This window comes from Tachysurus fulvidraco, chromosome 11, assembly GCF_022655615.1.
Source record: "Tachysurus fulvidraco isolate hzauxx_2018 chromosome 11, HZAU_PFXX_2.0, whole genome shotgun sequence".
Classification (NCBI taxonomy): domain Eukaryota; kingdom Metazoa; phylum Chordata; class Actinopteri; order Siluriformes; family Bagridae; genus Tachysurus; species Tachysurus fulvidraco.
In genome coordinates this window covers 18,905,265-18,920,064 of record NC_062528.1, presented here as the reverse complement: position 1 = coordinate 18,920,064, position 14,800 = coordinate 18,905,265, and the positions used below count along the sequence as shown (strand labels likewise).

Below are 14,800 nucleotides of genomic sequence, written 5' to 3'. Positions count from 1 at the left end.
ATGATTTATGCATCATGGTTTAATTATTCCACTAAGATCCCATACAATACAATAAGTAGGCCAGCACCCAGACATCCAACCTCAGTTCATAATTATGTTTCAGTAGGCAAGAGAAGAAGAAAAGAAGTCTTTGTAATAAACAATGTATATACAGAAGTAAAGAAGAAAACTGATTACATGATTTACTCAGATTTGCTTCTTATTAACAATGTCTTCACCCTGACTCACTGCCCTCTTCTAAGACTACAGGAGGAAACAGTGAGAGCGCAGTAGTGTGTAAGATGTATAATATCACTTACTAGTATGTATAACATGATTTGACGCTTTCTATTTTTCGTACCATACGTATATGTGACAAGTTATGGTGTTTAACACAAAAGATACTTTTAAAAGTCTCTTCAGTTAATACTATGTAAAACAAAACATGCGTGGTAAGTAAAGTGTCGTGACGTGCCACATGACAGAGCTGGGATCATAAATAGATGGGATCTTGATAATGTGTCAACAAAGTGCATAGTTTAAATATTGCCAGCAAATGTGTTGTGACCTACCAGGTATCAAAGCTATCAAATGAATTAAGCTTTAATTCCACCAATGAACAGTTACATTGGTGATGGATTTTATCTAGTTGCTTTCAGTTCTTGGGAAATAAGAACTACCTGATTATTGGCACTGGGGATATCTACCCCCCTGATCACTCTGCTATGTAATTGTATACTTCTCACTGTAATCTTGATGAACTCCAGTTTACAGAACCCCAAGTTTCTTGCAGTCTGTAACCTTGCTGTAGTTGACATTTCTATAAACAGTGTTATTATTCACCAATGATTCCTGTGTTTGTATTTAATCTAAATCACATCAGTTTTGAAGCCTGTTTCTCCCAAATGTTTTCATGCACTTTTTTGGTGACATGGAATCTTTTCACTGGCTCTTTTGGCTTATGATCGCCTAATTGCTATCTGCTTTCCTTTGCGCTACCCTACTATCAATACTAATGTAAGGATGTTGTTTATTATAACTGGGATTTGGATTCTGGTATTTCCTGATTGAACTTTACCCTGTATTTTCTAGCCAGTCGTCTGTCCTATTGTAGGACAACTGTGGTGCAAAGCTGTTGCTGTGAGCATGGCCAAGTATACAAGTTAGCTTGTGGAGATATTTCTTATAACAGAAATCTGGCTACTGCCAAGACGTTAGCTTTTTGCTTGGCCCTCTTACTTTTATCATTGTTGTCATACGTCATAGTGGTCGTGGCAGTGTTACAAATTGCATCTAAAAATCAATGCTGGAAGGCCTTCAACACCTGTCTCACTCACATGGTCCTTGTCCTCATTTATTATATGCCAGTGATTTTGGCTACATACTAGGGAACTTGCGATTAGTGCAATCACTTGATCAGTTCACAGCAGTCCTTACAGTGTCCACTACACTGCCAGCCATGTTAAACCCTATCATATATAGTCTAAAGACTGATGAACTGCAAGAAAAGCTACTGAAATTTTTTAAGCCACAAAAAGTGTCACCGCATTTAATGTAAAGTGTTAATTATAATAACGAGTTTTGAAAGCAGATCAATTTAATTACCTGTAATATTTAATACATGTACCTCTGAGATGTAAAACAAGACAACACAATTACATAATATTAGCATATTTGTATTATTGTTGGTTAAACGTATTTTTTGAGTGCAAATTATGATTTTATTTTTTTTTACATTTATTTATAAATTTTAATTGGATATGTGGACTTAATATGAAAATAAATAAGATAGCAATAACTCAGTTTATTTCCTATGTGTATTCGTCTGAACATTCAACCCTCACAATTGTCAGAGGAACAAAAAAAAAAAATGTGTAGCTGTTAAAATTACAGCTGATTTTTTTTTTGTGAGTTAAATGATCTTTCTTTTTAACCTTCAGTTTTGTTTTTTGTTTTTAAACTCATGTTTTCATAATTTTATTTTTAGAGAATAACATGCAACAGAGTAACCTACTATTAATACATAAATAAGAAAATAATACATATTGTAGCTGAATGTAAATGGGTTTTTTTTATTAGATTTATGATGTTTTAGATGATTTGGGTGTATAGAATCTATAGAAATCTATAGAAATCTGTAAATGAATGTACAGTTGTGATGGCAGTTGTTTAATATTCAGCAACAGATATTTCAGCACACCCCAGCTGCACTGTGTATTTAGTTACATCACACCCCCAGAAGACAAGAGAAGCCAGCACAGTATAAGGAGTTAGCATTAACATCTGTTAAAGAACTACAATGAAAGGCATGTACAACATGATAAAACAGCAGCACAGTTACCCTCCTACCATGCCTAATTACCAACTTCACTATTTAATTTATTTTAAATTAAATAGAAATTAATTATATGCACCATACACATTTATATAAGCACTTGTGTCTGTAAAAGAAAGTACTAATGATAAATACAAATGATAAAAAGTTTATATTTGTGATGACCCTGGAAAAAGCCAATAAATTCTGAGGTGCAAGATCAAAATTTTCAAATGTCAAATTAATTCATGGATTCACTTGAGAATTACGTTTTACAGAAAACAAACAATCTACTAAAATGGCAATCCCATTTGACTATACTTTCAAACACACATTCACCATCAATAGACTTTTACCTACAAAAACCTGTTCATATTTACATCTGCTACATAAACGCACATGAACACTAGACCAACCTGACATTACAAGGCTACGTATAGTGTGTTTATCTGGTTCTCTCTGATCTTGTTCTCTTCTTGGTTTTTGATTATTGATTTGGACTTTTGAGGGTTTTGTACATTGTTTGTACTGTTCTTTGCCTGTTCTTTGAATATAACCTTGACTTACGATTTAGATCTTTTCCTGTATTTCGAAAATAAACTCTTACTGCCATCTGTTTTTGCCCACTTTACATGACAACAAAAATCAGGACCCTTTCTTTTTCCTGCCTATAAAAATGTACTTTAAGCAAAACATTAAAATATTTGTCAAAAATGTAGAAATTGTACTAATTTTCAAAACCCTAAGCTTTCGGAAAAGCACAGTTATTGGATGTTAAAATGTATGGGGGGAGGGGGAATTCTCCTATTAAAAACAAATGAAATATATTTTAATGTTTTAAGACAACCCTTCAGATTTATTCCATGAACAGCAAAAATAATACATGCATACAATAAATAAAGTAAAAATAGATATTTTACATTTATTTTTGTTGTTGCTATTATTTTTAGTTGTATGGTAAAGGCCTCCGACAAATTAAGTTATTTTTATAATTGGCTTTATCTTGGGTAGTAATGGAAAAAGTGGAATTGCCACAAGATGGCAGCAATAGACCAAAAGTAAAATTCTTGCACACTCTCTTGCATGCTCTTGTATATGAATTTTCCAAACAGAACATGTTTGTTGAACATCCCTTTCCAGATGTAGTCTCTGCTTTGTTGTTATAATCCTCCCTCCACGCTGCTGAGGGGACTTCCACTAGATTTTGGAACATGGCTGTGGGGAGAACATTCAGCCATAAGGGCATTAGTGAGTCATCCCAATGGTGTTTACTGGGGTCAAGGTCAGGGTACTGTGAAGACTCCTCAAGTTCACCCATTCCAACCCACACGTCATTGTTATGTTCGATCATCTTGGGACTAGGTCACCTACTGTAGTTCCAGTGAAAGGGAAATTTTGACCCCACAGCATTTCTTCACAATTGTACAAATATGTGGTTCCAACTTTTTGCCTATAGTTTAAGAAAAACTCACATGTAGGTGTAAAGATCAGATGTCCACAAATCTTTGCAATAGTGTACATGCATGTGTATCCTGTACATTAGGATCTTTTTAATACAATTAAGAGCACATACAAATTAACATTAAATGTTAAATACATTAAAATGCCCATGCACCAGCAAAAAATGCCACCACCACCACCACCAAAATCAGAAAGTTATCAAAATATCATAAAAAATAATTCTCACAATGAAGACATGAATCATTGCTTAAATAATGTTACAAGTGCCAACTGAACGTCTTGATGTCTGCCTACAAATAAATAAATAAATAAATAAATAAATAAATAAAATACAAACAAACAAATAGCTAAATAATTAAAGGTTTTTATTTTGTAGTAAATATAATTGAGATACATGGATAAAAATAAAGCACTTACACTAATAATTAGCATATTTTTAAGATATCTTAGAAGCAGGAATGTGAGTGAAAAATTGGAGGTCTGGTATTAATTCTACAGCAAATTCATGTAATTTCTGTGAAACGATTATAAATGAAAAGTATTTTCGCAAAACTGGAGTTCATACAAATACATAGTTTTCTAACTACAATGTTCTTAATTAACTTAAGGTTTTCATTTCAAACAAATTGAGCCCACATCTCAGTCATTTACATATCAGATACAAATCACTTTGTTATAGTGTGCACGTGGGGAATTATATTGGTTTTCTTTTTAAGCATTTTCACTATAAAGACTCTGAAATCCTTTGTGTTCAAGACATATATGATGGGATTTAACATGGGTGGAATAGTCCTTGATAGTGAAGTATTGATTATCCTAGCATTAGGATGGATAGAGAAAGTTACTGCAGCAAGGTATGTGCTCAATATAGGTAAGAAAAATACTCCTACTATCAACAGATGAGAGACACAAGTTTTGAGTGCTTTAAGACGACTCTCCCATGTTGTAATCTTAGTCAAAGCCAACAGGATGCCTATGTATGATAAAACTATGGCAATCAGTGGTGCATAGAGGTATACTGCAGTACAAAATTTTGCCATGAAGGAATTTATACTGTTGTCATTACATGCAATTGTATAAATTGGCCCATGGTCACAAAAAAAACTCTTTACCTCATTTGATTTACAGAATGAAAGTCGTGTAACCAAAACCACAGTTGTGCCAATTAAAATAAAATTAAATATCCATATTGCTGTTAAAGTCACAAACATGAAGGAGTTATTTTACAATAGCATGGTATCTCAGAGGTAAGCAAATAGCAATAAAGCGATCATAAGGCCAAGGCAACAAGAGTTAAAGACTGTCCACCAAAGAAGAAAAAAAGTAAAAAACATGTTAGTTAAACAAGCATCATAGGATATGTACTGTGAGTCAAAAGGAAAGTCTTCATAAGGTTAGGAATAAGTGCATTTGTTTCACCAAAATCTGACAGAGCTAAATTAAAGATCCCCATGTATTTCGGAATATGCAGACTTCGATCAACTAATATCATACATAGAACAATTAAGTTTCCACATAGTGAAACAATATAGACAAAAAATAAAAAAACATAATAGTATTGGCTTAATGGTAGCCCAGAAAATCCACTGATGAAAAAATATTCTGGACGCACAAATGATGTATTTTGTAGTAAACTGAAGTTCAAAGCACTCATGATGACGGAGATATTGTTCGCATCATCTCTAACCTAAAACTACAGACATAAGAAAGTAAACCAAAAATAAGCACACAGTTTCATCATAAATTAGATTTAAAGTGTACAGTGCATATCAATAGAGCGGTAGCTATAAAAATGATATAATTAGTCATTAAAATTATTATATTATAATTGCGCCTTTTTTTGCTTTACTTTGCACATTGTTTTAATGTTGTTTGAACTTGTGTACATGCAATATATGTAGAGATGGTGGACCTTAATTTTCACGTGATTTCTTAGACAGTGATGTAAATATAACCCTTATGGTATAATTTCTCTTTTGGGAATCAAAACCTGGCAACATGCCATATATGCAAATTTATTTTCTACAATACAGGAATTGCAAACATGTAAGCACTGAAAAAACTGACATATTAGCAAGTGAAAAGATCTTTAATGAAGGATAGGTTACTCAATATATCAAGATAATTATATTACAAACATAAAACATTTAAGAACATTTTTGTACATATATTTATCTAATATTATTAGTTAATAATTAGTAATTATAAGTAACAAATATAATAATAATTCATTCCATTATTATTATTATTATTATTATTATTATTATTATTATTATTATTATTATTATTATTATTATTATTATTATATTGCAGTGAGGTGTCAGTAAAGTAAGATCTGAAAAAGTTATAAGATCTGAAGCTTTTACATGAAATCTAACACAAACACAAAAGGGAAAAAAAAAAAAAAACACATGGCCCTGTGTGAAAAAGTGTTTCCTCACACTGTTAAAACTAAACTGTGGTTTATCACACCCGAGTCCAATTTCTCTAGCCACATCCAGGCCTGATTACTGCCACACCTTTTCACAATCAAGAAATCACTTAAATAAGACCTGACACAAAGTGAAGTAGACTAAAAGATCCTCAAAAGCTACACATCATGCCGAGATCCAAAGAAATGAGAATGAAAGTAATTGAGATCTACCAGTCTGGAAAAGGTTATAAATGTCCATTTCTAAAGCTTTGGGACTCCAGCGAACCACAGTGAGAGCCGTTATTCACAAATGGCGAAAACATGAAACAGTTGTAGCGTTGTACCAGTCATTTTAGATTTCATGTCCCAGGCACCCTAAATTTCAACATCTACCCCTCAATTAACCGATGAGCAACCCAGTTTTACACCCACACCTGGCTCCCGATTGTCTGGAGTCTCCACAAAGACCAGATAACCCCATGCGGCTCATTGGGGCCAGCAAACAGAACACACACACACACACACACACACACACACACACACACACACAACACAATGAGACATTCCGTTTACTAATAAAACCCAAGATAAGGTACTCTAAGGTTCTCATTCTTATAACCCTTTTTGTAATGTGTTTCTTCTTTTAAGGCTTGCCTGACTTAAAATTATTTGCTCCTTAATTTCCTGACAAGGGTGTATTTTATTCATGTGTCAGAAAACAACATTGCATTTTAAAATCCGTTATACTCTAACATCATATCTTACTGATCATGGCATGTTAATGTATACCTGTTCTAATGCCGTATGACCCTTTAGGGTCTGATGTCAGAATGTATACGAAGCTATTGTTTTCTTTTTACTTCCTTAATGAAAGTGCATCTTGTTCATGTTTCATTTTTGTTTTCTTTGCCTTTATCTTTGCCTTGATTAATGATCTATGTATGTAATGTACCGCTGCCTTCATACCGTCATTACCCTTCATGTTTAGTATCCAAATGACCACAAAATTATCGGTTACTCATTTTTCAAGCACTGGTGTATTTTATTTGAGCACGAAAGGCGCCATACCATCTTAATACACCCTGGATCAAACTTTAAAGTCATCTAAAAGTTTGATAGCTAAACCACGCCCACAGACACTTGAAACAAAGGGAGTTTTTCCCTTCAAAATACTGACCGAAGTATTGGTCATCTTCCCAAAGATGGGTGGAGTTCGTGACCTTTAAATTGTCACAAACACCACTAATCCGTGGTCAGACTTTCGGAACAGCTTCAAGACGACTCCATCTTCCTTCAACGAAGTTCCAGCAAGCTTCACTTCCAAGAACGACAACTGCTCTGATCTTCAGGAGAACTTGGAAGAACGTCTGACCCCACCCTAACTGACTTTTCAGAGATTTCTCTGTTGCATCCGGACTCTTGTGCAGTAAGCCAATGCAAGTAACCGTTTCCTTTACCAACCAATTTAGATGCGTAATTTTAAGTAGGAATCTTTCATTGAATCTTAAGGTGAATTTAAGTTTCTGTGACGATTTCCCAGTTAGGGTGTGATTTAATCTTGAAGTCTAAGCTTGCCATTCCTTTCCTTCCTTTCTCTAGTTTCTTCTTTCCAGTCTCTTCCTCCCTTTCCCCAATTTTAATTTCTTTTGTTTTATTTTATTTTCATTTCCGTTTTCCCTATTTCTTTTGTTTGTTTGTGTAGTTAGTTTTATGTTGTGTTTGTCTCATTCATTAAATGTCATAATTTTGAGCCACAGGTGATTTGTCTCTGAGTATCGCTCACAAATTAAGGTACCTGCAACATCTGGTCTGAACTACATGCTCTATTAAGTTAATTTCATTTAAATTACGGTATACAGTAAAAGAAGAGCGAATCTTTCTTGGCCGGGAAGATACCGCCTTCATAGAATTAATAAAGGTTACACGGCCTGTTCGCCGGACGAACAGACCAAATAAGCGTAACGTTAATTCCAGTACCGTTAATTTCAACTTAGGTTAAAATATTTGGAAGTCACTATAACACGTTTTAGTTGCTTATAAATATTTACCTTGCTTCGCGAGCCAAAATCGCTACACAGTGGTTCCCAGGAGTTCCCAGGAGCAACAAAACAAAATTACCCCAAGAGCGCAGCGCCATGGAGCTAATAAAGGGGAGTAATAGCTTGCAATCATCTCTTTAACTTTAGGCATACAGTACATGTTTATCTTGGCCCACAAAGGCTGAACAGTTAGCAGTGGCCGAATGAGAACAAGCAGCAGAATGAGGATTATTTCATGACCATGACACTTAAGTGTGGAGGTCTCTGAAAAATGGGAACTGAATTTAGGAAGCGTCATAAATCTTAGAGTAGACAATGCTAACCTTTTCATGAGAGCAGTCTAAGATAAGCTTAGCAACAGCATGTGCAAACATCTCCAGGGGCACTTCAAACACCACAGAATGTGATAGAAATTTGACTGCTGCTTGCTCCTCATTCATTTCGGAGTTTGCCATCATTCAGAAAAACCTATCAAGATAAATCGTGCCATCCGGATAGAGTGAATTTGATTGTGGTTGGATGATAAGTATAAACATTTACCATTCTGACACCCTATTGGTTTGTATGTGATCTATCTCACCTGCACATGACACAAATCACGTGACACTTCAGTTACCGCAACGCTGGCCATAGCAGACGGAGCCAAGTACGAAGATGTCCGTGGCAGAGGCTCAAAACTCAACGTCTCAACAACCAAGCACCAGAACCAGCGAGGAAGTTGGTAGCCAGGAAGACCAAACAACCCAACTCTTACACATTCCTGGCCGTACCTGGGGGAATTTTTTTGAAATGGTTGTACAAAAAAAATAAGTCATTAATTTAAATACTGGTAATTTTCAGTCATGCCAGCCACTGCTTGTGGTCCTAAAACAGTTTTAAACGGATAGTTCACCCAAAAAGAAAACTTCTGTCATCATTTTCTCATGCTCATGTTGGTTTAAATCTGTATGAATGTATTTATTCTGATGAACTTCTTTTCCTCCTTGAAGAAGACCAGCCCTCTTGAAACGACCCAGCAGTTGGATGCATACCTGGGGTGCCCAGGAGACACAGTAGAGGTGCTGAAGTCCTTCCCAGCTGTGTGCTAGCTATCACTTAAACTTACTACAGCACTTCCTGCCTCAGCAGCCTGTGAAAGACTGTTTAGTGTTGCAGGGCTGACCTTCAGGCCAAGAAGTGCATGCATTGGCTCAAAGAACTTTGAGAACCAGCTGCTTTTGTGGATGAACAAAGCCTATTGGTAACTCTGTCACATGTTCTGTGCTTAACTGATGTTGATTACCCTGTTGTTTAAGTCCTATGTGTTTGTTTCAATAAAGGTTATTGATGACATGCCTCTGAAGTTTGACTTTTTGCACCATTCCAATACTTATAACCGACTAGTCATATCTTCCGCTTCATGAAACACAGCTCGGTAGTACACATATATGTTCTTTAATGTAATTGCATTTTACTAAAATGCGTTCTTTTTTTAATGGGCATATACAGTATGCATATTAAAGTCATTATGGCCTTTAGAAATATGTTTTTGAGGATGTGGGTTAGTGCACAATAGGCCCCTGTGGCACAGCCTAAGCTTTTGTCCTTAATGGCATATTTTCCTTGCATTACTTTTATACCTTTAAAGTAGCTTTGAAACCAGTACTTTTACACTTTTACTTGAGTAAAAAGCTTGAGTTGATACTTCAACTTCTACAGAAGTCTTTTTAAAACCTAGTATCTATACTTCTACCTGAGTAATGAATGTGAATACTTTTGACACCACTGGTCAGATACAGACATTATATACTGATACAGGTCAGGAGAGAGGTCCCAAAGCCAAAGAGGAGGCATTAGAGTCAGCTGAGTGGATGAGAGAAAGGGATACATTCATCTATCATTCGAATTCCGCTAACTCAACCTGCGACCACCAAGTCAGAAACCGGCACGCTTTAAACTTGGAAATTAACTGTAAAGACAATAATATAAAAAGAATAAGTAAAAAATAAAAATATACAAGAACTGCCCAGCATTACTCTTGGTGGTTGATGAAACCCCATGATTTATGCATCATGGTTTAATTATTCCACTAAGATCCCATACAATACAATAAGTAGCCAGACCTCCAACCTCATAATTATGTTCAATAGGCAAGAAGTCCTTTGTAATAAAATGTATACAGAATAAAGAAACTGATTACATGATTTTACCAGATTTGCTTAACAATGTCTTCACCCTGATCATGCCCTCTTCTAAGGCTTACAGGAAACAGTGCGAGTAGTGTAAAATATATAATATTCATTACTATTTTATAACATGATTTACGCTTTCTATTTTTCTCCAACGTAATGGACAAGTTGTTTTAACACAGATTACTTTTAAAAGTCCTTCAGTTAATACTAAAAAAACACTGCGTAAATTCATTTATGAAAGAGATGGGATCATAAATAGATGGGATCTTGATAATGTGTCAACAAAGTGCATAGTTTAAATATTGCCAGCAAATGTGTTGTGACCTACCAGGTATCAAGTAGCATTCTAATGTTTATATATTGAAATAAAAGCACAAATGCCTAGTGAGTTTATAGATATATTGTGTGATATATATATATAGTGATATTAATATATACTATTATATATTATATATATTATCTCATATATAATATATACTATTATATATATAAAATCTCATTTATAGTATATTATCTTTGATAACACTGTTTGGTAATATGGTAATTTGGTAATGTGGAATGTAATTTTTCTGCCAAAGGGCCTGAGTTAATAGTGAGAATAAATTGTTTAGAGGTAGGTAAAGATGAAAAAGAGAGAGAGAGAGAAAGAGAGAGAGAGAGATATATATATAAAATAAGTGCATTTGTTTCACCAAAATTTGACAGAGCTAAATTAAAAAATCCCCATGTATTTAGGAATATGCAGACTTCGATTACTTAATATCATGTATAGGACAAAGGAGTTCCCACACACTGAGACAATGTAGACAAAAAATTAAAAAACGAAGTAATATTTGCTGTAAGGTATTCCAGAAAATCCACTGATGAAAAAGTACTCTGGGCGCACAAATGATAAATTTTGTAGTAAACTGGAGTTGACAATGTTACAAGTGGCAATTGAAAGCCTTGATGTCCACCTACAAATAAATAAAATACAAATAAATAAATAAATAAATAAATAAATAAATAAATAAATAAATAAATAAATAAATAAATAAATAAATAAACAAACAAATAAATAAATAAATAAAAAGGTTTTTAAGTTGTAGTAAATATAATTGATACATGGATTAAAATAAAGCACTTACAGTAATAATTAGCATATTTTTAAGATCTTTTAGAAGCAGGATTGTGAGTGAAAAATTGGAGGCCTGGAGAATATAATTGAACTCTACATTTAATTTAGCTTTTTCTAGCTTTAAAATAGAAATATTTCACATATTTGTGTAATTGTTATTTAAATTTACAAAGTATTATTTCCTTTTTTCAGGTGTGACAAAGCTATTCAAATGAATTTAAGCCTTAATTCCACCAAATGGAACGGTTACATTTTGTGATGGATTTTATCTAGTTGCTTTCAGTTCTTTGGGAAATAAGAACTACCTGATATTGGCACTGGGGATTATATACCTGATCACTCTGCTATGTAATTGTATACTTCTCATTGTAATCTTGATGAACTCCAGTTTACAGAACCCCAAGTTTCTTGCAGTCTGTAACCTTGCTGTAGTTGACATTTCTATAAACAGTGTTATTATTCCACAAATGATTCCTGTGTTTGTATTTAATCTAAATCACATCAGTTTTGAAGCCTGTTTCTCCCAAATGTTTTTCATGCACTTTTTTGGTGACATGGAATCCTTTTCACTGGCTCTATTGGCTTATGATCGCCTAATTGCTATCTGCTTTCCTTTGCGCTACCCTACTATCAATACTAATGTAAGGATGTTGTTTATTAATACTGGGATTTGGATTCTGGTATTTTTGATTGAACTTTATCCGGTAGTTTTAGCCAGTCGTCTGTCCTATTGTAGGACAACTGTGGTGCAAAGCTGTTGCTGTGAGCATGGCCAAGTATACAAGTTAGCTTGTGGAGATATTTCTTATAACAGAAATCTGGCTACTGCCAAGACGTTAGCTTTTTTGCTTGGTCCTCTTACTTTTATCATTTTGTCATAGTGGTCGTGGCAGTGTTACGAATTGCATCTAAAAATCAATGCTGGAAGGCCTTCAGCACCTGTCTCACTCACATGGTCCTTGTCCTCATTTATTATATGCCAGTGATTTTGGCTTACATACTAGGGAACTTGCGATTAGTGCAATCACTTGATCAGTTCACAGCAGTCCTTACAGTGTCCACTACACTGCCAGCCATGTTAAACCCTATCATATATAGTCTAAAGACTGAAGAACTGCAAGAAAAGTTAATGAAATTTTTTAAGCCACAAAAAGTGTCACCACATTTAATGTAAAAGTGTTAATTATTAATAAAGAGTTTTGAAAGCAGATCAATTTAATTACCTGTAATATTTAATACATGTACCTCTGAGATGTAAAACTAGACAACACAATTACATATTAGCGTATTGTATTAATTGTTGGTTAAACGTATTTTTGAGTGCAAATTATATATATATATATATTTTTTTTTTACATTTATTTATATATTTTAATTGGATATGTGTACTTAATATGAACACAAATAAAATAGCAATAACTCTGTTTATTTCCTATATGTATTTTTCTGAACATTCAACCCTTACAATTATCAGAGGAACAAAAGCAAAAAAATAAATAAAATGTGTAGCTGTTAAAATTACAGCTGAAATGTTTATTTTTTGTGAGTTAATTGACCTTTTTTTAACTTTCGGTTTTGTTTTTTGTTTTTAAATTCATGTTTTTATCATTTTTTTAGAGAATAACATTCAGAGTAATCTACTATTAGAAAATAATAAATAGCTGAATAAATAGCTGAATGTAATTCAATGTTTTTTATTAGATTTATGATGTTTTAGATGATAGCACAGTTACCCTCCTACCATGCCCAATTACCAACTTCACTATATCATTTATTTTAAAAGGTAATCAAATAGAAATTAATTATATGCACCATACACATTTATATAAGCAATTGTGTCTGTAAAAAAGAAAGCACTACTGATAAATACAAATGATAAAAAGTTTATTTTATATTTGTGATGACCTGGAAAAAGCCAATAAATTCTGAGGTGTAAGATCAAAATTTTCAAATGTCAAATTAATTCATGGATTCACTGAGAATTACGTTTTACAGAACACACACAATCTAAATCTAAACAATCTAAAATGGCAATCCCAGACTATACTTTTCAAAACACAGATTCACCATCAATAGACATTTACCTCCAAAAACCTGTTCATATTTACATCTGCTACATAAACGCACATGAACACTAGACCAACCTGACAAGGCTATGTATACAGTGGTGTGTTTATCTGGTTTCTCTGATCTTTTTGGATTATTGATTTGGACTTTTGAGGGTTTTGTACATTGTTTGTACTGTTCTTTGCCTGTTCTTCGAATATAACCTTGACTTACGATTTAGATCTTTTCCTGTATTTCGAAAATAAACTCTTACTGCCATAGTATCTGTTTTTGCCCACTTTGCATGACAACAAAAATCAGGACCCTTTCTTTTTCCTGCCTATAAAAATGTACTTTAAGCAAAACATTAAAATATTTGTCAAAAATATGTAGACATTGTACTAATTTTCAAAACCCTAAGCTTTCTGAAAAGCACAGTTATTGGATGTTAAAATGTTGTATATCTATTAAAAACAAATGAAATATATTTTAATGTTTTAAGACAACCCTTCAGATTTACTCCATGAACAGCAAAATTAATACATGCATACAATAAATAAAGTAGAAATAGATAATTTACATTTATTTTTGTTGTTGCTATTATTTTTAGTTGTATGGTAAAGGCCTCCGAAAAATTAAGTTATTTTTATAATTGGCTTTATCTTGGGTAGTAATGGAAAAAGTGGAATTGCCACAAGATGGCAGCAATAGACCAAAAGTAAAATTCTTGCACACTCTCTTACATGCTCTTGTATATGCATTTTCCAAACAGAACATGTTTGTTGAACATCCCTTTCCAGATTTAGTCTCTGCTTTGTTGTTATAATCCCCTCCACGCTGCTGAGGAGACTTCCACTAGATTTTGGAACATGGCTGTGGGGAGAACATTCAGCCATAAAGGCATTAGTGAGTCATCCCAATGGTGTTTACTGGGGTCAAGGTCAGGTTACTGTGAAGACTCCTCAAGTTCATCTATTCCAACCTACACGTCATTATCATGTTTGATCATCTTAGGACTAGGTCACTTACTGTAGTTCCAGTGAAAGGGAAATTTTGACCCCACAGCATTTCTACACAATTGTATAAATGTGTGGTGCCAACTTTTTGCCTGTACTTTAAGAAAAGCTCACATGTAGGTGTAAAGATCAGATGTCCACAATAGTGTACATGCATGTGTATTCTGTACATTAGGATATTTAATATAATTAAGTGCACATACAAATTAAGATAACAGATTCAGATTTTTTTTTCTTCAAAACA

General features: G+C 33.7%; 1 protein-coding gene and 1 pseudogene across 3 annotated transcripts in view; one reads left to right on the top strand and one right to left on the bottom strand.

The window, feature by feature from the left end:
• frem2b (FRAS1 related extracellular matrix 2b) overlaps positions 1 to 14,800 on the top strand; it is a 153,295-nt gene that overhangs the window by 75,564 nt on the left and 62,931 nt on the right. The gene's annotated exons all lie outside the window — the stretch shown is intronic.
• LOC113643672 lies at positions 4,420 to 5,408 on the bottom strand (annotated as a pseudogene).